Below are 27,644 nucleotides of genomic sequence, written 5' to 3'. Positions count from 1 at the left end.
TTTTCACTTACAGATGAGAAAATTTAGGCACAGGAACATGAAGTAACCTTAATATCATACAGCCAGTGAAGGATAAGCTAGAATTTCATCCGGGTAGTCTGGCTGCAGAGCCACAAAAATAGCTATTTATTTTTGTAAGATGCCCTAAAGTTTGTCGGTATCTCTGTACTCACTTCTTGTGAACAAGATAAGAATAGTAGCATTCTTGACTCAATGTAATCCCCTTTCTTCCAACTTTCTTGTTATTGTCTAGTATTTTGGTCCTACTTTTTAAAATATTATACATATTTACAATCAATACTCAACTTGATTAACATATTTTACCAATTCTTTGCTCACACATATTCTTTTATTCAATTCCTCCCTCTAGTGTACTATTCTTCCTGCTCAACTACATCCTTCAGTTCTTGCATCAAGTTTTCATAAGTGATGAACTCTTAGGGGTCTCATTCTCGCTGATACTTTAGATGGGTACAGAAGTCAAGATTAACAGTTATATTCCCTGTACATTTTGAGGAAAAAGTATCCCAAAAGTGTCATTTTCTTCTGGAAATTATTGTTCTGATAAATATACCATTAGTATGACTGATATTTTGGTACAGGTACTCTGGCTTTTTTCATCATTTTAAAGAACTCCTTATTTTTTATGTTCTGCAATTTCACTATTGAGCATTTAGAAGTAAATTTTTTAGAGTATTTATCCTGCTAAGCCATTGTTAATTAATGTACACTTTCAATATGGAAACTTAGGTTTTACTTCAATTCTAAAAACTGTCTCATTAAATATTGTTTCTCTACTACTTTATCTAATCCTAAAATTTCTTTTGGACAGATGTTTAAATATTTCTATCAATCCTCTTAATTTTTTTTTTTTTGCGGTACGCGGGGCTCTCACTGTTGTGGCCTCTCCCGTTGCGGAGCACAGGCTCCGGACACGCAGGCTCAGCGGCCATGGCTCACGGGCCCAGCTGCTCCGCGGCACGTGGATCCTCCCGGACCAGGGCACGAACCCGCGTCCCCTGCGTTGGCAGGCGGACTCTCAACCACTGCACCACCAGGGAAGCCCACTCCTCTTAATTTAAAAAAATTTTTCATTTTGCTACCTTCTGGGTGAATTCTTACGTTCCAAGATTATGTGATTATGTTCCAAAGCACTAATCACTTTATTGATTGTATTCAGTATAATACAGCTTATCTACTGAGTTTAGTTAAATGATTTCTATAGCGTTCTCTTTTTATATCTGTTAATTGGTATGTATTTAATTTTGGTTTTCTTTTATGGGTATTACTCATTCCTTTATCTCCCTGATGACCTTAAATATATTTAGTTATTTTAAGACTGTTTTTCACAGACTAAGGATTTACTTGAAAGACAAAATCAACTATTCCCCTACTCCAGCACAAAAGGAAACATACTATAAACACTGTACTATGATTTTCTTTTTTCCCACTAAGCAAACAAATCTTGAAGATAATTCTCTATCAGTATACAAAGAGTACTTTCTTTTCTTTTTAGTAAAGATGTTGACCTGTTTTGTTTTTTTTAGGGTTAGCTTTTCTTGTGTGTTTTTGAATTTTTGTTTGCAGGTTTATCACAAGTCAAAGTTGCACGTGTGTGTAGTAGTGGTGGGGGGGTGTGGGATATGTTTATGTGCTTACCTCACCTTAACAGCTTTTCATTTGCCGCCACCTCTCACTCAAGCTTCCCACCCCAGAATGAGGTTTGTAACTGCTACAGATGGCTCTTTCTGGAGATGCAGTCACTACATCATGGGCAGGCTAGCTCAGATCTTATCTAGGAGGTTTCATTGTTTCCTTCCACCACTGTGGATGTGCAATTTACATAAGCCCTATCCCTCAGCAGTGTTCACACAGCCCTTTTCAACTCTTTCTTGACTCAGCCCCCTAGTTTCTTGAGTAGTGAACAAACAAGTACTGTACCTCCCTTATCCAATCTGTCCACCAGTATAGTTTTGGTCTCTATCCTGAAAAAAATGAACTTTCAGAGCATCAGCCTGCTTCTAAATCAGATTCAGGTAGACCCACATATTTAGTCCCTACTTAACACATTTTTAAAATTCTTTTAAGTCCAAAGAGGTTAATTTTTATTTTGTTATTAAGCACCAATATATTTTCATTCTGAGAGGCAGTGCCTAACTGAATTCCACAGGGGGTATCTCAATTGTATCCTCAATAGCCATGTATGAGAAAGCACCATGAATATATTATCCAACTTTTAGGTTTTTGCCTAATAGGTGAACAATGTCATTTTCCTTTGATTTGGATTTCTCTTACTTTGAGGTTAACAACTTCTCATATGCTTACAAGCTATTTGCATTTAATTTTCTGTCAATTATCTATTCACATCTTTGCCCACTTTTTATGAGGTTGCAGGAGCTTTTAAAATTGAGTTTGCAGGCTTCCCTGGTGGTCCAGTGGTTAAGAATCCGCCTGCCAATGCAGGGGACACGGGTTCGAGCCCTTGTCCAGGAAGATCCCACATGCCACGGAGCAACTAAGCCCGTGCACCACAACTACTGAGCCTGTGCTCTAGAGCCCGCGAACCACAACTACTGAAGCCCATGTGCCTACAGCCCGTTCTCAGCAACAAGGGAAGCCACCGCAATGAGAAGCCCGCACACCGCAATGAAGAGTAGCCCCTGCTCGACACAACTAGAGAAAGCCCACGCAGCAACTAAGACCCAACACAGCCAAAAAGAAATAAATTAATTAAAAAAAATTGAGTTTGCAGGGTTTATATATAAGGAAGACCACCCTTTGTGATATGAATTGCAGATAAGTTTTGCTAGTTATTAATCTGTATTCTGATTGTCGTATTATGTTTTTTGGCATTCAGAGTGTTTTTAAAATTGTGGTAAAGAAGACACACAACTTAAAACTTAACATCTTAATCATTTTTTAAGTGTACAGTATAATTGTGTTAACCATATGGATCTTGTTGTGCAACGGATCTCTAGAACTTTTTCATCTTGCAATACTGAAACTCTATAACCACTGAACAACTCCTCCCTTCCCGCTCCCCTTAGCCCCCATTCTGGCAACCACCATTCTGAATTTGACTAGATTAAGATACCTCATATAAGTAGACTTATGCAGTATTTGTGACTGGTTTATTTCATCTAGCATAATCTCCTCAAGGTTTATCCATGTTGTAGCATATGACAGGATTTCCTTTTTTTTTTTTAAGGCTGAACAGTATTTCATTGTATGTATATATCACATTTTTCTTTATCCATTCAGAGACTGCTTTTTTAATGCAGTAAAAATTATCCATTATTTTATGAATTCTGGATTCAGTTTAAAGTCTTCCCCACACCAAAATTATAAAAAGACTTCTTTAATCTTTTCTTCTATTACTTTCATGGCTTTATTTTTCATTGATCCATTTGGTATATGTGTGAAATACAGATCCAAGTTCTTTCATATGACTATCCAGCTGTCCCCAGTTAACTGAACAGTTTATCTTTCCCACAGATTTGAGATGTCACCTTTATGATATTCTTACCTGGACTTCCTATTCTGTTCCACTGATCCATGTGTGTTTGTTGGCTGGTACTGTGCCTGTTTTGTGTATTTTACCTTTATATCTTAATTTCTGGAAAGGTGAGTTCTCCCTCAGTTCTCTTTTTCAGCTCTCCTGGCTATTCTTGCTTATTTTTCCTTGCTAACTTTGGAATCAGCACGTCTAGTTTAAAAAATTAATTTATAAATTACCTCAGTGGGAATTGTTACTATGTTATTCTTCCTATCCAGAAAACATGTCTTTTTATTTGTTCAAGGTTTGTTTTGTGTCTTTCTATTAAATATTTCCTACTACTGACATGTTTCCACTTTTCCTCATATTTTCTATAATTTCTGCTTAACCTAGGTTGCTATTTTAGTTGATATACAGATATTTACAACTATTAAACTTTCACTGCACTGTTTAAGAATTCATACTCTTTACCTATTGCTTTTTAGTATGAACTCCACCTTGTATATTAAGATCATGACGCCCCTAAATTCCTTTCACTTTGTCATCTTTTATTTTTTAAATTAATTTTTATCGGAGTATAGTTGCTTTACAATGTTGTGTTAGTTTCTACTGTACAGCAAAATGAATCAGCCATACATATATGTATATCCCCTCCCTTTTGGACTTCCTTCCCATTCAGGTCACGACAGTGCATTAAGTAGAATTTCCTGTGCTATACAGTATGTTCTCATTAGTTATCCATTTTATACTCAATAGTGTATCTGTGTCAATCCCAATCTCCCAATTCCTCCCACACCCCATCCCCCTTGGTATCCATACATTTCTTCTCTACGTCTGTGTCTCTATTTCTGCTTTGCAAATAGGATCATCTATACCATTTTTCTAGATTTCACATACATGCGTTAATATACAATATTTGTTTTTCTCTTTCTGACTTACTTCACTCTGTATGACAGTCTCTAGGTCCAACCACACCCCTACAAATGACCCAATTTCATTCCTTTTTATGGCTGAGTAATATGCCATTGTATATATGTACCACATCTTCTTTACCCATTCCTCTGTTGATGGACATTTATGTTGCTTCCACATCCTGTCTATTGTAAATGGTGCTGCTATGAACACTGGGGTGCATGTAACTTTTTTTTTTTAAATAAAGGGAATTTTAAAAAATTAACTAACGAATTTTATTTTTGGCTGCACTGGGTCTTTGTTACCGCACAGGCTTCCTCTAGTTGCAGCGAGCGGGGGCTACTCTTTGTTGCAGTGCTTGGGCTTCTCACTGTGGTGGCTTCTCTTGTTGCGGAGCACGGGCTCTAGGTGTGTGGGCTTCAGTAGTTGTGGTACACGGGCTCAGTAGTTGAAGTTCGTGGGCTTTACAGCACAGGCTCAGTAGTTGTGGCACATGGGCTTAGTTGCCCTGCGGCATGTGAGATCTTCCTGGACCAGGGCTCAAACCCGTGTCCCCTGCACTGGCAGGCGGATTCTTAACCACTGTGCCACCAGGGAAGTCCCTGCATGTATCTTTTTTTCTTTTAATTTTGTTTATTTATTTATTTTTGGCTGTGTTGGGTCTTCGTTTCTGTGCGAGGGCTTTCTCTAGTTGCGGCAAGTGGGGGCCACTCTTCATGGCGGTGCGCAGGCCTCTCACTATCGTGGCCTCTCTTGTTGTGGAGCACAGGCTCCAGACGCGCAGGCTCAGTAGTTGTGGCTCACGGGCCTAGTTGCTCCGCGGCATGTGGGATCTTCACAGACCAGGGCTCGAACCCGTGTCCCCTGCACTGGCAGGCAGAGTCTCAACCACTGTGCCACCAGGGAAGTCCCTGCATGTATCTTTTTGAATTATGGTTTTCTCTGGGTATATGCCCAGTAGTGGGATTGCTGGGTCATACAGTAGTTCTATTTTTAGTTTTTTAAGGAACCTCCATCTTTTAAAATGTTAACCTTCACAATCATTTTCTTGTAAGTATATACTTTGTATAAGCTACAGAATTCATTTTGCCTCAAATCCAATCGGAAAATCTTCTTTTTAAGGTGAGTTAAGCCTATTTATATTTTTTTTATATAACAGATACGCTTGGTTTTAGTACTGCCATGTTTTGTTACATGTGTGGCTGTATATGAATATCCTTTCAACAGAAGATGTTTTCTTTTTGATAGGTTTGTAGTTCTTTCAATATTTAGTAAGGTTTTATTTTTGTTCTAAGGGTTAACTTTCATATTATGACTTAGAATTCCACTAGATTTTTATATTTTTAAGGTAATACCTATTAGTCCCTTAATAAGAACAATGTTAAACATGTTTCCTCTTCCTCCCCTTACCTAATTCAATCTATAGTATTATCTTTAGCATTTCCTTTGAAGTGTTAAACATGTTTATACTTCTACTTGATTTATGTTCTTTAAATACTGTTTTGACTACCACTAATTACAATGAGGTAATCTATAAACTTCCTTCTCTCAAATTTTATTAGTTTTTATCATTTCTACATCATCAAGGTATATAACATTATGATCTGTCATCATAATCTCCACACTTGTTTTAGGCTTTAGGGTTATTTTTTATATATATATATATGTATATATATATATATATTTTTTTTTCCCCAATGGTTACAACCAATCCTTTCCTCAGATGTCTCTCAGCTGGCTGAAGTTTATACTTTAACAGTTTCCTCAAGAAGGGCTCATGTATATACAGTATTCACTGAGTTCTGTTTATACCTTTCACACTTGATGAATGGCATAACTGGATATGAAATCTTTGGCTCTCACTCTGCTTCCTTATCTTGTAAACGTTGCTCTACCATCTTCTGGTATTGAATGTTGTACAGAAATCTGAGGCCAGCCTAACATCAAACCCTTGTAAAGAACTTTGTAGGGGGGATGAGGAGGGTAGTTGGCTGTCCAAAGGAATCTTTGTTTATCTTTATGACCATTCTGGTCAGTTTTCCCTGGCACAGGTGCCCTTTCAATAGGTACATTTCAGTTCAGCTAGGTTTTAACTGTACGTATAAAAATTTGTTCTATTGCACTGTTTTGGTTTTCTTACATAGGAGTTTTAATTTTAAGTGTGTTGGATTTATTGTCTTTTCTGTCATTTTCTGAAAATTTATCTCACATTTAATCACCTCCTGTTGCCTTCCTTGCCTTTCTTCCCTGAGTTCCTGCATTTCTTATTTGTGTTCTTTTTATTGTAGAAGAACTTTTAAACGTTTTTCCAACTCTAGAAAAGTATGGTTAAATGGTGGGCCACAATTTTCATGTGGCAATATTTTTGTAGCAATATTTTTCTAATCAGGGTCCTTTGTTCTTTGGAAGTTCTGCTGCCATGTCAGCCTCTTTTGTATTTGTCATCAAAAAATAAATTGGATTTTTCCTTAACCAGCTGTTTACATAGCTTCCAGGAATAAGGGTGGGGAGAGGGGGTGTGGAGTGAAGGACAGACGTCACAGTCCAAAGACTCTCTCCTCCTTTGATGCTAGAGAGAATAGGGAGAAAAGTTGGTTCCTGTACATACTGCTCTGTGTAAATGTAGCTCTACCTTTTCTTCTTTTCTGAATCAAACCAGGTATTTCTGTCACCAACCCTGTCATCACAAACAAGAGATTTAGCTTTTGAACTTCAAGGTGAACCCTTAACTTCAATAAATATATTTAAGCTCGCACCTTCTGCTCCTTCTCAAGATACTTTTGATAGCCTTTAAACATAATTTGGAGTCTACATTTTATATCTTTCAGTTCACTGAAAATGAAAGTCGAAGTATTTTTCTTATTTTCTCCTTCTTATTCTTTTTTTTTTGGCAGTACGCCAGCCTCTCACTGTTGTGGCCTCTCCCGTTGTGGAGCACAGGCTCCAGACGCGCAGGCTCAGCGGCCATGGCTCACGGGCCCAGCCACTCCACGGCATGTGGAATCTTCCCGGACCGGGGCACGAACCCACGTCCCCTGAATCAGCAGGTGGACTCTCAACCACTGCGCCACCAGGGAAGCCCTCTCCTTCTTATTCTTAATTTTTATGACTTCTAGAGGGGAAATATGTAGAATTATGCAGCTATAATCATGCCAGAAGTCTGACTATTAACTATGTGTGCATGTTTAATCTATCACTGTTGTCTTTGGAAAGGTGGGGAATCTCAATGCTGGAACTCATAGGGCCGATCCTGATGATTTCTCCTTACAGTGTAACTTATAATGGAAAAAAATTAGAAGGAACCTGCCTGTCTAACAGTAGAGGAATGATCAAATAAATTCAAGTATACATAAAATACAGCATGCAGCCATTAAAGAATATATACATACATGCATACATATTTATAGCGGGAAAATGATACGCTGAATAATAAGGGAAAATACAAAATTATACACAGTATTATTCCAATGAAAATATATAATGCTACATGTATTTCTATGTATTATATTTATAGCAAATGAAAAGAAATGTGCAAGTTTTTTCTCTAGTCTGTTTCATTGTTGCTAATTTTCAATTTCTCATTATGCTTGTCTGAATTTTCAAAGTTTTCTTGGGAAATGCATAATTGATTAGTCATTACTCCCTGCTTTCTAAAAGCAGGTAACTGCAGTGCAATTAGTGATCATTTTCATGTAACAAATATTTCCTAGAAATATGTGTTTTTAAAAAGTGATACATGGGAGGGGCTTCCCTGGTGGCACAGTAGTTAAGAATCCGCCTGCCGATTTAGGGGACACGGGTTCGAGCCCGGTCTGGGAAGATTCCACATGCTGCGGAGCAACTAAGCCTGTGAGCTACAACTACTGAGCCTGCGCTCTAGAGCCTGCGAGCCACAACTACTGAAGCCTGCACACCTAGAGCCCGTGCTCTGCAACAAGAGAAGCCACCGCAGTGAGAAGCCTGCTCTCTGCAACTGGAGAAAGCCTGCTTGCAGCAAGAAAGACCCAACACAGCCAAAAATAAAATAAGTAAATTTATATATTAAAAAAAGTGATACATGGGAGATAATGATTACTGATAATAGCATAATATAGTAATTCAAACTTTATTGAGGCTGTTTAATCAGAAAGTCATGGATTCTACTTGGAATAAAGTGATCAATAACTGATGGCTATTAATATTATAACTACTAAATAGTAATTATAATGATTATTATTATAAAAATTCCTTATGTTGTTTTCCCATGGATATCAAGATAGCTAACTGCTACTTAAGTGCTTTCAAAAACATTTTCTTCTTGTTATGCTTAATATATAAATTCTACATAATTTCTATTGTGTATTACAAGTCCTTTCACTGATATTAGATATCTATTAATAAGGAAAATACATTCTGGTGAGTCTTCAGAAACTTTGTTGCCAAACAGTATTATAAACAAAACATTCAGGGCATGGAACAAGATAAAATGAGCTTACTACATAAAATATTATCAAATCTTTACCAATAATCCTTCACACATTAAGCATAAATGGCCCTACCAACAATTGTAAATGACAGCAAGCACCTGACATTGGGATATAAGTAACTACCAAGAAGGCATGGGGGTAAAAAGGAAGTGATCAAATACATAAGTCAAACAACCACTGAGTTCAAAATTTTCTAACAGTGTGTGTGTACGTGTATGTATACATACACGTTAGCAATGTGTATGGTTCATTCAAGAACAGTATGTAGATGAGTCTGTCAAGAGATCATAGAAAAATAGGCAGCCAAAGTGTTAAAGACTGAATTCTGGGCTATAGGATTTAGATTAACCCACAGGTGGTAGAGTAAAGCCTTGAAGACAGTAGAGTGACTAACTCGACTTTAATTTCCTTATTGGAAAAGAAACACCAACATAAAGTAAACTGAGAGATGAACAGAGTATGAGGACAGAGTAAAAAATCTCTGTCCCGGGTAACTCTTCCAAGCCCTTTGTCCAGCCCATTTCCTCTTACTACGAATGTTATTTTTTCCCTTTCCTCTGTGACATACTTGTTCTTCATGATCTAGTTAAGTATCCATTTTCTCTGAGAAGTCTTTCCAAACCATTTTAACCGTCAGACTAGTTTCCTTTACGGTGGGATTACTTTTTTAAAACAAATTCGGTACCAGGAACTAGCAAAGTGTTGCAGGTCTATTATATTTCAACAAACAAACAAACTCATAGAAAAAGAGATCAGATTTGTGGTTATTAGAGGTGGGGGGGGGGTCGGGAAGGGGGAACTGGATGAAGGTGGTCAAAAGATACAAACTTATAGGTACCAGCGATGTAACATTCAACATGATAAATATAATTAACACTGCTGTATGTTATATATCAAAGTTAACAAAGTAAATCCTAAGGGTTCTCATCACAAGGAAAAACTTTTTTTTCTATTTCTTTAATTTTGTAACTATATGAGATGACAGATGTTCACTGAACTTACCGTGGTAATCATTCCATGGTGTATATAAGTCAAATCATTATGCTATACACCTTAAATGTATATAGTGCTGCATGTCAATTATATCTCAATAAAACTGGAAGAAAAATGCAAATATTCTTTTGACTCAGTAACTCACTTTTATGAAACTACTGAAATTGTGACATAAACATATAAAGACATTTGTACAACACTGAAATCCTATAATAGCAAAAAAAGTACCTAAATGTTAATCAATAGAGGTACATTTAATATAAATTGTGGTACATTCACATAACGGACTATTCAACTAAAAAAGAATGAGGTAATTTTTTATATTGTTATTAAAAAAAAAAGCTCAAGATATATTTAAGTAAAAAGAAAAATTTACAAATTAACACATACAGTGTGGTTTCTTTTTAATGAAAAAAGTATGTGGGGCTCCCCTGGTGGCACAGTGGTTGAGAATCTGCCTGCCAATGCAGGGGTTCCGGGTTCCAGCCCTGGTCCGGGAAGATCCCACATGCCGTGGAGCAAGTAAGCCTGTGCGCCACAACTACTGAGCCTGTGCTCTAGAGCCCGTGAACCACAACTACTGAGCCCACGTGCCACAACTACTGAAGCCCGCGCCTAGAGCCCATGCTCCACAACAAGAGAAACCACTGCAATGAGAAGCCCGTGTAACGCAACAAAGAGTAGCCCCCGCTTGCCGCAGAGAAAACCTGCACACAGTAACAAAGGCCCAATGCAGCCAAATAAATAAATAAATCTACTTTTTAAAAAAAGTATGTGTATTTATATACACATGCATTAAACAAACTCAAAAGTAAACACAAACACACACAAACACAATTAACAGTTACCTCTGGTGAGTAGGATAGAGGAAGAGAAAAGACCTGACTTCTTTAAGTTTCATATACTTCTGTATTCATTAATTCATTTAGCAACCGTTTAAAAATTTCTAGAGTGCCAGGCACTCATGATTTATACCACTCACTTGGCACACATTAAATGTCTTTTGAGAGAATATTTCATATTTCCGTTTATCCACTGAGCCATAAACATCTTGAAGGCAAGCTCTTACTTTCCCACAGCAACAACCATAACCATGAATGTTTAGAGATGCACACATACATGTAAAAATCTTTTTAAAAAGAAATGAACAGGTTGTCAAATTCATGACAGTGGTTATTTCTGAGAAGGGTCAGAGTGCGGAGGGGAATGGGATGGCAGATAGTTTTTAAAAGAGGATTCAGCTTAATAAGTTATATTTTATCTCTAAATTTTTTTTCATAAAGACTCATATATATTAATTGTTTGTATGTTGGATAGGTGTAAATTTTTTTCTTCCAGTCTTTCATTTGCCTTAACTTTGTTTTTTCACCTTTCTTGCATAGCTCTTTCAATTTATTTTGCATAGTCAATTTCCTGATGTTTCTTTAATGACTTTTGGATTTTTTTTGGCCTTGCTTAGGAAAAAGAGTACTTTCTTCTCAGATTTTTAAAAAACACTGAGCTCTTACTAGGAGAACATTATCCTAAGTGAAATAAGCATGTTACAGAAGGACAAATACTATATGATTCCACTTATATGAAGTACCTAAAATAGTCAAACTCACAGAAGCAGAGAGTAGAATCGTGGCTGCCAAGGGCTAGGGGGAAGGGGAAATGAAGAGTTGCTATTCAATGCGTATAGAGTTTCAGTTATGAAAGATAAATAAGTTCTTGAGATCTGATGTACAACATCTTGCCTATAGTTAACAATACTGTATTGTACGCTTAAAAATTTGTTAGAAGAGTAGATCTCACGCTACATGTTTTTACTACCAAAAAATTTTTTTAATCAAAAATTTTCAGCTCCTTAATCATTTGGAATGTATTTCTTGTTATTGTACAAAGTAGGAAATTAACTGAATGTTTTTCCAAATGAATAATCAATGGTCTCAATACAATTTAGTGAATAGTAAATCACTTCCTTATTGACTGAAATACCACCAGTATCATAAATGGACACTTGAATTCGTAGTGGAAAAAAAAAAAAAAAAGCTTTACCTCTTCAAAACCATTAACCAGTTTTTACACATCTGAAATCAGTTACACTGGGAATCAACATATTAATCTATTGTCAAATATGGTTTACCTTACACTGAATAATATCAATATTTATTCCAACCAGTCACAGCCAAAACAAAACAACAAAAAAAATTAAGTCAACCAATAAAAAACAAGCTAAAATCTTACTTGCATATTCTTTTTAAGTTACTAAGAGAAGTATTCTAAAAAAAATTAATTTTGTTTAGTTCAACTAAGGAATTACAGAGAAGTTTATCAGATCAACAGGTTTAACAAATCACTAAACTGAAAAATGAACAAAATGATAATAAAACTCCAGAAAAAGAACAGATAACACCGGGACTTCCCTGGTGGTGCAGCGGTTAAGAATCCACCTGCCAATGCAGTGGACACAGGTTCGAGCCCTGGTATTGGAAGGTCCCACATGCCGCAGAGCAACTAAGCCCATGCGCCACAACTACTGAGCCCGTGTGCCACAACTGCTGAAGCCTGCACCCTAGAGTCTGTGCTCCACAAGAAGAAAAGCCACCACAATGAGAAGCCTGCCCACCACAAAAAAAGAGTAGCCCCTGCTCACCACAACTAGAGAAAGCCCACACGCAGCATCAAAGACCCAACGCAGCCAAAACATATATAAATAATAAATCTATATTAAAAAAACAGATAACACCATCATCATTGATTGGGAGTAGGGAAACCTGTGTTCTAATTCTAACCTGAGCAAGTGAATAAACCTCAAGAATTGGCACTATGGTTCTATTTCCAACATTCTATAATTTCTAATTTACTATCTCTAAGATAATTTAAATATCTAATAATAATAGCTACCACCAAAGAAAAGTACATAGTCTTTAGTGAGATGTTATTTCCACCAGTATAGATCATCAATCTAATTTAAATTCATTTTCTCTAGCCATCTTCTGAAAATATAGAAAAATAACTGAGCAACATTTTTCTTTTAAGACTTATTTTCAACCATGTGAAAGTAATTCTTTTTTTTTTTAACTGAAGTATAGTTGATTTACAATGTTGTGCTCGTTTCTGGTGTACAGCAAAGTGATTCAGTTATACATATATATATTCTTTTTCATATTCTTTTCTATTATGGTTTATAACAGGATATTGAATATAGTTCCCTGTGCTCTACAGTAGGACCTTGCTGTTTGTGTATTTTATATATAGTAGTTTGTATCTGCTAAACCTAAACTCCTTATTTATCCCTCCCCACCGTCTTTCCCCTTTGGTACCCATAAAATTGTTTTCTATGTCTGTGAGTCTGTTTCTGTTTTGTAAATAAGCTCATTTGTGTCATACTTCAGATTCCACATATAAGTGATAATATAGGATATTTATCTTTCTCTCTTACTTCACTTAGTATGATAATCTCTAGGTCCATCCATGTTGCTGCAAATGACATTATTTCATTCTTTTTTGTCTGAATAGTATTCCATTGTGTATACATGCCACATCTTCTTTATTTGTTCATCTGCTGATGGGCATTTAGGTGGCTTCCAAGTCTTAGCTATTGAGAATAGTGCTGCTATGAACATTGGGGTGCATGTATCTTTTCCAATTAGAGTTTTCTCTGGATATATGCCCATAAGTGGGATTACTGAATCATATGGCAACTCTATTTTTAGTTTTTTAAGGAACTTCCGTACTGTTTTCCATAGTGGCTGCACCAATTTACATTCCCACCAACAGTGTAGGAAGGTTCCCTTTTCTCCACATCCTCTCCAGCTTTTGTTATTTGTAGACTTTTAAATGATGGCCATTCTGACCGGTGTGAAGTGGTACTTCATTGTAGTTCTGATTTGTATTTCTCTAATAATTAGTGATGTTGAGCACCTTTTCAAGTGCTTGTTGGCCATCTGTATGTCTTCTTTGGAGAAATGCCTATTTAGGTCTTCTCCCCATTTTCTGACTGGCTTGTTTTTTTTTTGTTATTGAGTTTTATGAGCTGTTTGTGTATTTCGGAAATTAAGCCCTGTGGGTCATCTGCAAATATTTTCTCCCAGTCTGTAGGCTGTCTTTTCGTTTTATGGTTTCTTTGGCTGTGCAAAAGCTTCTAAGTTTGATTAGGTCCCATTTATTTATTTTTGCTTTTATTTCTATCACCTTGGGAGACTGACCTAAGAAAACACTGGTACAATTTATGTCAGAGAATGTTTGCCTATGTCCTCTTCTAGGCGTTTTATGGCATCATGCCTTATATTTAAGTCTTTAAGCCATTTTGAGTTTATTTTTGTGCATGATATGAGGGAGTGTTCTAACTTCACTGATTTACATGCAGCTGTCCAGTTTCCCCAACATCACTTTCTGAACAGACTGTCTTTTCTCCATTGTATATTCTTGCCTCCTTTGTTTAAGATTGACTGTAGGTATGTGGATTTATTTCTGGGCTCTCGTTTCTGTTCCACTGATCCATATGTCTGTTTTTGTGCCAATACCACTCTGTTTTGATTACTGTAGCTTTGTAGTATTGTCTGATGTCTGGGAGAGTTATGCCTCCAGCTTTGTTCTTTTTCCTCAGGATTGCTTTGGCAATTCTGGGTCCCTTTACAGTTCCCTATAAATTTTAGGATTATTTGTTCTAGTTCTGTGAAAAAGGTCATGGGTAATTTGATAAGGATCACATTAAATCTGTAGACTGCTTTGGGAAGTAGGGCCATTTTAACAAAATTGATTCTTCCAAATGGAGAGTATGAGATATCTTTCCATTTCTTTGAATCATTTTCAATTCCTTTATCAATGTTACATAGTTCTCAGCATAGTTTTTCACCTCCTTGATCAGGTTTATTCCTAATTTTTTTTTGATGCAATTTTAAAAGTGACTGTTTTTTTACTTTCACTGAAAGTTCTTAATTTGCCCTTTAGCTTATTACTCTTTAGAATAACACTTAAGTTTTTCTAATAGACATATCGTTTTTTCAACCATTCCAACATCACTACGACACAACTTCCTGTGTTTACATGCACATACACACTTTAGGATGATTCATTCAACTACAGACCAAATCACTTTCTGCTATAGCTACTTCTGGCTCAACATTTCTAAGCTACTGCTCATTTTTTGGTTATTTCTACAAAGATTAAAGCATGTTTGTTCATTTTTTCTTAACAGGCTATTCAAAGTAATTTGATTTCTATTTTTGGTTTTTCAAGTACTCAACCTCATCACATTTAAAACAATTATCAATTAAGTTAATATGCTTGGTCATTTAAATCAGTGATTATGTGAACAAATTTGAGTCCAGGAAAGGAAGGTGAAGGGAAAAAGAAACAACCATTTAGTAAATATCTATTTGCAACTGTCTAGCACTATTTTTACAAGTTGTAGCTTCCATATAATACAACTTAAAGTTCCCCCAACTGTCACAACATCAGTATGACTGCTTCATAAAAGAATAAAGTGTTTTATTTAAACCTGGCTCTGTTGTTCCTGTTCCCTCTTCAGCTACCAAGTCACTACTTCAGAAAAACACTTTAAATATATCTGTAATCAGCTCTTCATAAAACTATGTTGATCACTATCTAGAATCTACATTTAATGACTGATTTGCCCTAAACCATATTAATAGCCCCTACTTAAAAAAAAAAAAAGCCAAACAGTTCACCTCATTCAATGAAAGTTTTAGTGTATTTTGTAAGAGGAAAATGCTTGTTTTCTCCTGGTTTGGGTTTATAAAGATAATCAGACTAGTCAGGTGAGTGTGAGATAAGTTAATTCCCAATCTAATTACTAAAGTTAACTTCAAAGGCCCCTATTTTTTGAAAGACATTGCCAGGTTCTTATTTATTCCCAAACACATTAGATCCCACAGTCCAAAACTTCTTAGAATATAGTATCTTAGAAGGGGAGGAATGTGGCTTTTTAAAAAACTGATAACGATGAAACAATTTCCCTTAGCAATCCCTGTTTGAACTTAATAAACTGATAGCCATTAATTTCTTCAGAGCTAACACCAGTTTTATGAAAAAAAAATAGTCCCCCTGTATAAAATTATCAAATAGACATGAATCCACACCACCAGGGTACAGAGGAAGTAGCCATCTGTTGTGAACAATAATAAATCTTTTTTCCCCTAACTATGCAGTTCATTTGCACACTTAATTTCCATCTTCCATCATTCAGCCAGGCATGTAATTAAAATATTATTTGTATGTATTTACTACCATAATCTACAGTCAGAAACTTATCCTGGGAAGACAGTATCACTGGCTCAAAGTTCCAAATATCAAATTTTGTTTTTAATTCTGAATTCCTGATCATCAGTTATCCTCATTTCCTATATATGATATTAGCCAATTACTATCCTAAAGTTATAATAAATACAAAACCCCAAAATGTCCATAAATTAATAAGTACTTAAAACACACAGCATTGAAAAATGTAGAGTTTTAAGCTTTTATTCATATCTAAAATGACCCACGTGGGGACTATGTCATCAAACCAAGCAGAATGAGTTCACATCACAATCAGAACTATTAAATTCTTTAAAATAAATACAAACCTCCCTCCTTCCAGATTCCATATACAGTCTTCGAAAAACAAAGAATTATAGAAAGAATTAAAAAAGTCATCACACCTCCACCATCCTAAGACACTACTGTTAACATTTTACCAAAAAATTTTAGACACTTCACAATATCAAGAGTGCCTATTCCCAGTTTCACTGTGTGTATGTGTGTGTTATCAAAGTATGTCTATGATTGGTATGTAAACTTTACAAACCCTGGACAAACTCACTACATCCAGATCTCCCAGCTCAGTTTTTCAGCTTTAAAGATTTCAGCTAAGAGGTTCTCAAACCAAGTAATTCAGAAGTAGAGAACAGGTTCCCCATGAGATGTGGCAATAGAGATACTAAGACAGAATCAGAAAAATCTATGAAGGCATCCTGAGAGTTACGACTACTAGGTATGTGGGATTACAGATGCTATGAAGAACCCAAAAGTGTTGTATTATTTCTGCAGTTGAGCTTAAATTCTAGCAACATAATGTAACTTTAACCTACTCTCAGTTTCTGCATATACGGGCGAAACAATGAATGTAATGAAGAAGGGCAAATACTATGAAAACAAGATGAATGACCCCAACTCTGTGGGTAATTTCCTTCACTAGGCACGTGCTTCTTTCTCAGTTACGTAGAAATGCTATAACTTGGCTTAATGTTTAAGCTGCAACAACTTTCTAAGTGTGGCACAAAGGTAATTCAACCAATGATTAAAGGGTAAAACATAAACCGAAGAGTAGGGAGTCATAACAAAACTTCATCTTAATAGCATTTAACTGAAAACTCTCTAAGAGAGTATGGTCTCAGCAAACAGTCTAAAGATAAGGTTACAAATGAAACTCCAGATACATACACCTACACACACACACACATATTCATTCTTAAAAAAATATGTACCAGAAGACAATGAAAATAATACCAACACGCTTATTTCAAGTCATCTTGATCTCAGATGTTATTTATATTCAGTCTCTAGCTCAACTTTAAGTTCCATCAAAGCAAGAAATATATCTGTATAGTAATACCCAAATTCAGACCTCACTTATTTATACTGGTAACTCAAATGATACAGAAAGAGTTTCAAACCATCTCAAAAGTCAGCTTATTTAAAATCTTCTAATTTAGAAATGAGATTAAGAAACAACTGCAGAAAAAAGAATAAGCCACTTTGAAAAAGCTCAGGCTCCTTATCCCTCCCAAACTTAACAAGCAACATTTACTGACTATGGCTATGGTTAAAAATAATAATTAAAAAAATGTAAAGGAAGGTGACAGTCTTCTCCACACTGCTTGTTGTAGACAAGAAAGAACAACTGTTAGTACTAACACTGGACTGTTAAGTGCTGAAAGAGCAGACATGAAATAATGAAATCTTACTCCTTTGGTATCTGAGGCTACTGTATCATCAGTTTCAAGCAAGTAGTTCTTTAAGAACAGAGCCCATCTGTCAATCTCAGGGAATACTTGTATCATAGGGTATACAAGCTTATAAATCACTAGCACTTCAGCACAATCTTTCACTTCAGGAAGAACTTATCGATGATGCTGGCAGAGGCACTTTTACACCTTCCTATATGAAAGGAACGAAGAGATGTAGACAAGGACTAAAAAAACAACTCTGAGAGCAAAATGTGCCCCAATTTTTCTGTGAAAGTTTTATAATTTATAAATAAGCTGAATGTAAGATAACAAAGGATAATCAATATATGCAGAAAAACAAGAAATAAAATGAAACTGACCAAACAATAGCAAAATATTTTCACAGGAGTTAAAAGGATAAGTTTAAAAAAGTAGTAAGAAACAGGGTTCCAAACAAAAAAGGACAAACAAAATTATGGCAGTAGCAAAAAGAAACAACAGTTTTTGGACTTAAGACTCAGAATTACATATTAAGGTCCACAGTAGTTTTAAAAATCCCTGAATATAAAAAAGATTTCCCCTCTCCTCAAAATAACCCAACCTATGATCTCTGGGGAAAATTAAAGCATATTAAGTTGATGGGTAAACTGCCTAATACCAGACTGTTAAAGGATACATAAGTGGAATTATCAAAAAATTTAAGAAAAACACTAATATTTGAAATAAAATAGTTTCAACAACATAATTATAAGAGGCCATATTCATATCTGTCTTAAAGCTGTTTTATCTTCCATTTCTTGCGAAGTAAATGGAAGTTTTGCCCTTGGAAAAGATAAATATGGCATATGTTGAGGTATAAAACTTAAAGGGAACGTGTATATGTGCTCATGAAGATAAATATAAAATGCTCATAGCAGCACTATTCCTGACAGCCAAATACAGAAACAACTCTATATCCATCAGTTGTAGAATGGATAAATTGCAGTTTATTCATACAATGTAATCTTATTCAGCAACAAGAATGAACTATTGCTACAAGCAACAACATGGATGAAACTGACATACAAATATTAAGCAAAATAAGTCAAACAATCAGGAATACATACTAGATGATTATATTTATTTTTTTTGTATGTTATTTTTTTTTATTATTATTATTTTGCGGTACACGGGCCTCTCACTGTTGTGGCCTCTCCCGTTGCGGAGCACAGGCTCCGGACACGCAGGCCCAGCGGCCATGGCTCACGGGCCCAGCCGCTCCGTGGCATGTGGGATCTTCCCAGACCAGAGCACGAACCCGTGTTCCCTGCATCAGCAGGCGGACTCTCAACCACTGTACCACCAGGGAAGCCCTTATTTTTTTAAACATCTTTATTGGAGTATAACTGCTTTACAGTGGTGTGTTAGTTTCTGCTTTATAACAAAATGAATCAGCTATACATACACATATATTAGATGATTACATTTAAAGTTCAAAAACAGGTAAAACTAATTCAAGCAGTTAGAAAGATAAGGTTGGGGGTAGTGAGTGGGAAGGCACTGGTGGGGGTGGGGGATACTTCTGGGATGCTGGTAGTTTATTTCTTGATCTAGGTATTACTGATTACACAGATATGTTCACTTTGTGAAAAGTCATCAAGCTGTACATCAGTGATTTGTGTGCACTTGTATACATTCACCAAAACCTTAAGTTGGAAAAAACCAATAGGGTCTTCCCTGGTGGTCCAGTGGTAAAGAATCCGCCATACAATGCAGGGGATGTGGGTTCGATCCCTGGTCAGGGAACTAAGAGCCCACGTGCCCTGGGGCAACTAAGCCTGCGCACCACAACTACTGAGCTTACAAGCCTCAACTAGAGAGCCTGCATGCCGAAAACTACAGAGCCCGTGCACCCTGAAGCCCGGGCGCAACAACTAGAGAGAGAAAACCCACATGCCACAACTAGAGAGAGAAGCCCGCGTTCTGCAACTAAAGGTCTCATGTGCCTCAAAGAAGATCCCCCATGCCGCGACTAAGACCCAATGTAGCCATAAATAAATAAATAAATAAATCTTAAAATAAACTAATAAAAGTTATTTCTACAATTTAAATAACTATATGTAGTTATATATATAGTACATACACATATAGATATATAAAGTTACATATAGACGGTTTCTAATCAAATGACCATTGTTAATGTAAATGACCCATACATACTGTCACTTGTACCTGCTCAAATTCTTTCTCTTTTCTCCAAACCATCAACTCAAAATTACTCTTTTGGGGGGAAGAAAAAGTGAAACTTTAGACAAATTTTAGGTTCAGAAGTAGTCGATTAGGAAAAATAAATATGTAAGGTAAGTGATTCTCACAAAAATCTTCCACTCTCCCCCTCCTCTGATGAGCTCATTTTGCCTCTGAGGGAGCACTCCTACCCAAAAAGTCTTTCTCCAAATTGCTTATTTCTCCTACTTTTACTGAGCTTAAAATATGAAAATTTGACCAAATAATCAGTTTCTTAAAATGCAAATATATTTCAAAGGATTACAAAGATATCAGTCATTCGCACACAACTGTGAATAGCTGTATCTACGTTTTTAAATTGAGGCATAGTTGATGTACAGTATTATATAAGTTTCAGGTGTACAACAGTGATTCAAAGTTCTGTGTCTACTTTTAACAAATAACTGTAAATAAGAAATTTCTTCTATATAAAGAAGGAAAATGAGCAATTCCACAATTTCTTTTATAATACAATTGGTTTGCCAAAAATACCAGATTTCAAAATATAGTGTCTTCACCCATCTCCATTTATTTTAAACAAGTCTTGTTTGATCTTCTCTGCCATGATACAAACTTGAGTGACTCCTACTTACCATTGTTGAATTCTACTCACTTCTAATTATCCTTAAAGCCTGTTATTTTTTTCTTTTTTCAAAAAAGTAGATCAATTACTAATGACATATATATACACACCAACCCTCAAAACTATAGCAGGTGACTATGCCTTTCCTTTTCCCCACTCCCTTCCTCCTAAGCGTTAGGAGTCTCATAAAGCCATGTGTTCTTACGCATACATATGTATATATGTATACACATATATACACACATTATATATATATTTATATACTATGGATGCAAGATACAAAATCAATACTTGAGTGCAAAAAGAATTCTCATATCTAAATCCAAGTAGAGTCAGCAAACCAGTAAAGGCTAAACTCATGCAAGTCAGTTATCAACACATGGTACTAAAGAAACCAATGCCAAAGGGTGAATCCACATAGTAGCCAGTTAATTCCACACAAACTTGAAGCAATCAAAGATTCTGACACAACCCAACTCAACCATATGAGTGCTGAGTGTACACTACGGGAAAACTGTGAAACTAAGATTATCACTGTTACCAGAAAAATAATTTTAAAGCACAGTTTCTTACTCCATTTCTATCAGTAGAAATATTTCTAAGCTTTGAGAAAAGAGAAAAGTAGGCTCTCTTCACAAAAAAGATGAATGGCACCTCATCTCTAATGATATGTGAAAGTATACATTAATGTTTTTTGGATTTTTTGGGGGGTTTTTTTGGCCACACCACACAGTATGCGGAACTTCCCGGACCAGGGATCGAACCCGTGCCCCCTGCCCTGGAAGCACAGAGTCTTAACCACTGGACCACCAGGGAAGTCCCATTAATGCTTTTTAAGGTTTAGCCACCAGTTGAGGGAATGTTTTCTCCTTTTTTGAACACAGTCATACAATTTTCCATCTGTTAGAAGGGCAGAACACTTGACAACTAGATTTTTAAAAATTGGGAGAATAAACAACTAACTTAAATGATTTGCATTTGCTTTTAACTACGCTATCTTATTTGGGGTGTTTTAAAATAAAAAAATATACAGCGCATTCATTTTCAAAGTAAAGTAAATATTTTCAATATTTGCCTTCAATTACAATAAATTATGTAAAGGAAGTCACTTAGTTTCATTTTTCTATTTTCTAAGGATTAAGTTTAAGCACATTTTTTGTGTTAACCAAACTTATATAAAAACCCAAAGCTATGCATGTAAAGACACCAAGCTATGGTAAGAAAAGGATATTTAGTCTACAAACCTGTCAAAATTCATACTGAAGTCTAATTTAACTCACATTTTTTTCCTTCCTGAAACAGTCCAGTCTGTAACTATGAACTAAAAAATGACTTAACACCCTTTATTCATAACTTATGAGTAATTCAAGGGAAATCTACCCTTCTTTGCACAATGAGTGCTTAGTGATCTCATCAACAAACTGGAAAAACATGTGAGCCAATCAGTGCAATCTCATCTGGAGACAAATCTACATGAGGTAAAATTATGATCAGAAAGCTACTCAGAAAACATGAAACCAAATGATTTAACAATCATTGGCATCGGACTACTGTATCTGCCTCCGACAGAAAAGATGGGATAAGACAGGGGACTGATGTGCTGCAAGGGCTAGGTTATTCCTTTCTGTAAAAGTGATGGAGATATTCTGCCAAATGTATTTCAGTATCTTCCCCTGTTTATGGAAAGACCAGGTGATATAAATCAATTTCGAAATTCTTCTCTGCTACTTACCAAGCGTATTCACTGCTACGTTAACAGCCATCGTAGAGAATTGCTAAGAGGGACAGTATATAAGAAAAGTGTCTGGCACAGACTCTAGTATGTAAGAAGAAACAGAGTCACTGTTTATTATTATTCCAAATACCCATTTCTTCCATTTTCTTATTCTTTTTTCAAAGAATATTTCAATTCATTAGATATAAGATTAGTGATTTATAATTGCAAATCAGTTTCTCTGAGATTATACCACATCACCCAGACTGCATTTTGGGATATGACGGAAACTCTTTAGCGACTCATACGCATTTTATCTCTTAGGTTTAGTTTTATAAATGGCTGCTTCAATTCCTTACTATTATTTTTAATATTTAAAAGAGCTGCCATTTATTGAGCATCTACCATATGCTAGGTACTTTACTATCTCTTATCTTTACAATTACTGCTAAGACAAGTGTTACTGTCCCTATTTTAAAGATAATAAAGCAAGGCTCAGAGAGGTTACATTGTTTGCCCCATGTCAAATAGCTCACTACTGGTATAGCTAGGATTAGAACCCACATCTAGCTAGCTCTAACTCTGAGCTCTAGCCATCATACTACCCCCAACTGTCTCATCCCTTATATTTTGCTTCTTTATAATTTTATTTTCAGAGGGTAACAACTGCCACTTGGGGGTACCTTGCTTACAACCTCACATATTAAACAGAGTTCTCTGGAAGACAAGAATGTAATTTAAATGACTGATAAATTTGAGAAATGGAAGGTCTAAAACAGAGTACCCTTCAGAGACCAATGGGACAAGATAGATACAAAATAAGGGTAACTTGTTAGGAATAAAAGAGGGAACAATAAGAGACCTCAAGTTGAAATAACTCATTACTATAGACTGTTTATTTTCAAAATTAAAACAAATAGAAGAAAAAGACTGATAAAATACTCACTAGCCTTGAATTCTGCCAAACTTAAGTTCAAGGGTCCTCACTAACTGGGTCTTTGTTGCCTTACCCGGTAGGTCTCCAAGCTGGTTGGCCTTTCCTCAGGTTTGCCAGAATTTCCAGTAATGAAAGAGACAAACAGTATAGGGACAACCCTTAGGCCTTATCAGCAGAACTCTAACAACAGTATTGTCACTATCCCATTTCTATTCCTCAAATAATTTCTAAGTGTTGAGAAACAGGCCACACACACATATGCACACACACATACAGACACAGTTGAGTGGCATCTCTCTTCTAAGGCCATGTAAATATTTTGAAGGTTTAGCCACAAGATGGGAGAGCAGTGACCCACAGTACATAATTCCTAAAAGAGGAAAAATCAGGTTCCTTGTCCAGAACTCTTCTATCTATAAAGGTTGCAGAAGTTCCTCATTCTGTATGCAGTAGGAAGAACCCGAAGGTAAAATAATGGGCTAAAACCCCACAGAAAAGTATAATTAGCACGCATGAATAGAACACTAAGGAGTTTCCTGACTGTTGCATATAATAAATATGTAGCTACATCAGAAATATTTTATGTAATACTATACATACTGAACTACTTCAAAAGTTCACTTAAAAAAAAAAAAAGACTATAATTCCAGGATAACAGGTGAGATTTTAATCCCACAAATATGGGATTAAAGAGACTGATTACATTTTTACTCTATATAATTATTTCAGACTAGAAGTTAATAGCAAAATCCATTAATATATTGTATTCATTGCATTTCTTGAACTATAAATGATCACAGTTAAAATTTCAGCACTTCAATCTTATGAATTTCCCAATAACTAGAAAATTACACTTATTTTCCAAAACTTCCATATCAAGATTTTCAGAAGTCAAATTCCATCTTTTATTAAAACATAATAAATGAGAAATTAATAGCAGACATAATAATCAATCAATAGACTGATGCCAGGTAGGAGAATTTGGTAGCTGAAGGCAGGTTTAGGAAAGGGACTTTTGAATTTTAAATCACGTGCATTTAATACCTATTCAAAGTAATCAATTTTAACAACTAGAAACTGAAAATGCTCAGAATACATAGCACTTCTGCAGACTTGTAAGCTTTCCTCATACATACTTCTAAAAAAAGACTACCAAATAGATTTCAAGATAAATTCAGCAGAACAAGTTACAAAAACTAAATCCTTTTAGGATTTTAAAAGAAAACGAATATATAAAATCCAACCCCACACTACTTTCAGTTTCACTGAATCTGCAATATATTATCAAAGGGTCCCTATGTGGAACACAAATTATTTTCTACCAGCTTAAAGTGGTATGTGAAATCCTAAACTCAGGATTTTAAATTAACAGCCTAAAAATGCTCATGATTTGTATTCCTTCTTTAGACAGTGGACCATTTCGGGTAAAATGAATGAAGAAAGCATTCCATGAAACACGGAGGCTGATTATTTCTCAATGTGGGGTGTAAGAAAATCTCCCCCAAGCAAGGCTTTGAAAAGTCCTCATAAGATTTCGCTCCGTAAGGCTGTTTCTTTCTTCTTTAAACATTGGCCATTTACAAACATTCAAATACAAAGGAGGTGTCAAGGAAGTTTTTAGACTAATTAACATAAGGGCAAAGAAGCAACTAAAAACCAGTTCTGACAGAATTTTTGCTTGAAAAAATACACTATCCTATAACTTTTATTACTATAAAAGCCTTAAGTCCACCCTTTACATGAAATAAGTGATTCTTTTATATAGACTGAAATAACTTAAGTTGCCTTGAAACAGTCTCACTTCAATTCCCTACTTGGAAAGCTGTCTGATGCACTATTATGTAACTCTATCTAAGACTCTAATGCAAGAGTTACATATCCATTAAAAGTTAGTAAAAAGTAAAACATGCACACGCACAACATTAGCTGTAGTTCCTTCATTACCTTGTCAAAATTATGAAACCCAGCATATTTTCAAACAAACAAAAAACCTTTCCTATTTAAACCAGAAATAGTGACACTTTGCATACTCCATAAAACTGTTAAAATGAAAAGCATTCTTCTTGGCTACTAGCTTCTGATCATTATGAGAACTGTACATTTAAAATATAATCAAAATGCCAATTTTCGAAGAATGACATATGTTTTACATAAAACTAGCAAAATCTTTTTTATTTTACTCTTTTAATTCATCTTAATGTTTCATTCATTTTGAGGCCATTTATTTGCCCTCCAAAAGACCCACAGCATTTTCCCTGAAGGCTAATCAGCAAGTTCTTTCCCCCTCTGTGCCAACATAGAATCTCCAGAACAGTTCCTACCAGCAGCAGCAAAGTAACAACCCTACAGTGAATATGATTTACCATTTGGTTGGGCACATACTGAAATTCTGATTCATGAACATCTTAGTCAGTTTATGGATATCAAAGAAAAGAAAAATGACACTCCAGCATGTGACTGCCAACTACCAAGTCACTTTACTTCAAAAGGAAATAGACTTTAGAAGCTAATAATTTCAAACAAATGAAGAAAAGAGACCAAGATATAAGGACCTCAACTAAGTTTGAAAATACACACAAATCGTGAAAAGGAGATTCAGAATTAACATTTAAAACTACACAATGAGACTAAGTTTGGCTGAAAGGATCTGATCCACTGTTAACGTAAATTAACAAATCAGTACATCTTGGAAAAGCTTACTTCTAGCAATAGAATCCGTATTATGATTTCAATCCAGTGTCACTGTTTTCTCAAAAAACAGTCAACTCTATTACATATAGTACCAATTCTGGAAGGAGACTTGAATATTATTTGAATGGAACACAGGAGAACCCTGATATGCAAATGTAAAAGGAAATGTTGAAACTACAAACATTTTTAATTTACAAAAAAATTATAAATGTATCCAAGAATCATTAAAACACATTACCAATAATGTTGCACAAGACCTCCAACTGGCTTGAAACATCACATTCTTTCAAGCAACATATAGAAAACTGCTTTCACAAGGACTATCTGTAGCAGTGACTAGTGAAAACCCTTTAAACTATTTTTTCAGATTATCATCTCCCTCTTTCATTTGTTAAGTATTTTGATCAAGAACAATAAAACAATTTTTAAGGAAAGAATGTATAATTTTAAAAAAGCATTTAATCTTAATTCCCTTAATCAAAGGAGGTGTGACAACCAACGCACATAAAATTAACCTTAATCCGCCAACGAAAACACGCAAAATGTCTCCTAACAATTCTCCTCCTCCTTAAAACAACCGTATACATAAATACGGTACTGACCTCCACCCCCACTGAGAGCAGCTAATAAAGAGAATAGTTGCATTTGGAGACCAAGGTGCAACACCCCACCTCCTGAACCTCCCCAAATAACCACATCTTCAAAGTAGAACTGAACATTATTTTTGCTAAAGCAAGAATCCAACCCTCCGGAGCCTCAGCCCTTAGACAATGGTGGTTACCAGACAGAGCTGCACAGTTGAGTCCAAATGACACATTTCACTAGGCCTTGGACACAACACACACACACACACACACACACACACATACACACACAGATATGCACACACTCTCTCTCTCCCGAGGGGCCAGTTCTAAGGAAGGGGCGTTCAAATCCCACTGGGAGATGGAGGAGTAACACAGTGGCCTGGGGGTACGCCGGGGCGGGGGTACAGGCGAGAGGGGTGTAGATAGAGCGGAAGGGTAACTGCACTGCACACGAGGGAGGGGGCTGGAAATGGCCGATGGATTCTACATTTACTTAAAGGTCTTGCTTTAACGGGTCCTTCCCCGGGGTTCTGTAACTAAAGCCAAACTGCGCAGCAAACATCGTGGGGTTGGGAGAAGAGAAGCTGCTCCCCCTACCCCGTGACTTAGGGAGGGGGGCGGGGGGAAACAAGTTCCCCGGCCAACACCACCGACCACTCCGAGTCCCCCTCTCCCCTCCTCCACAGGAAGGGGGAGGCTAACAGAGAAAAGGGGGAAAAACAAGTTCCCCAGCCAGCCCCAACCACCCGATCACTCCCAGCCGCTCCCCCCCACCTCCTATTAGAAACGGGAGACCAAACCGTGGAAGACTGCCGAGAAGGGGGAAATCCCACCCTTCGCTCTTCCCCCACCCACCAACAGACTCCTGCGGGGTCCGTGAGCGAGCCGAGAAGCCAGAAGGATGGGTGGGGGGAGAGGGTGCCAAGCCCCCGAAACCAAACAAAGCGCGGCCTGAGCTAGAGCCCGGGCGAGTCGGGAAGCCGCGGCTTTTCCTGCCGGCCGGGGCCCAAGCCGGGCTGACACTGCGGCACCGGGGGACCCGCCTCCACTCAACCTCCGTCTCCCA

The 27,644-nt window shown here is 36.4% G+C and overlaps 1 protein-coding gene across 1 annotated transcript in view; it reads right to left on the bottom strand.

The window, feature by feature from the left end:
• FBXO11 (F-box protein 11) overlaps positions 1 to 27,644 on the bottom strand; it is a 99,510-nt gene that overhangs the window by 71,458 nt on the left and 408 nt on the right. The window lies entirely within an intron of this gene.

This window comes from Aethalodelphis obliquidens, unplaced genomic scaffold, assembly GCF_003676395.1.
Source record: "Aethalodelphis obliquidens isolate GAN/ISIS:26980383/991018 unplaced genomic scaffold, ASM367639v1 scaffold12, whole genome shotgun sequence".
Taxonomy (NCBI): domain Eukaryota; kingdom Metazoa; phylum Chordata; class Mammalia; order Artiodactyla; family Delphinidae; genus Aethalodelphis; species Aethalodelphis obliquidens.
This window is presented reverse-complemented; position numbering and strand designations above follow the sequence as displayed.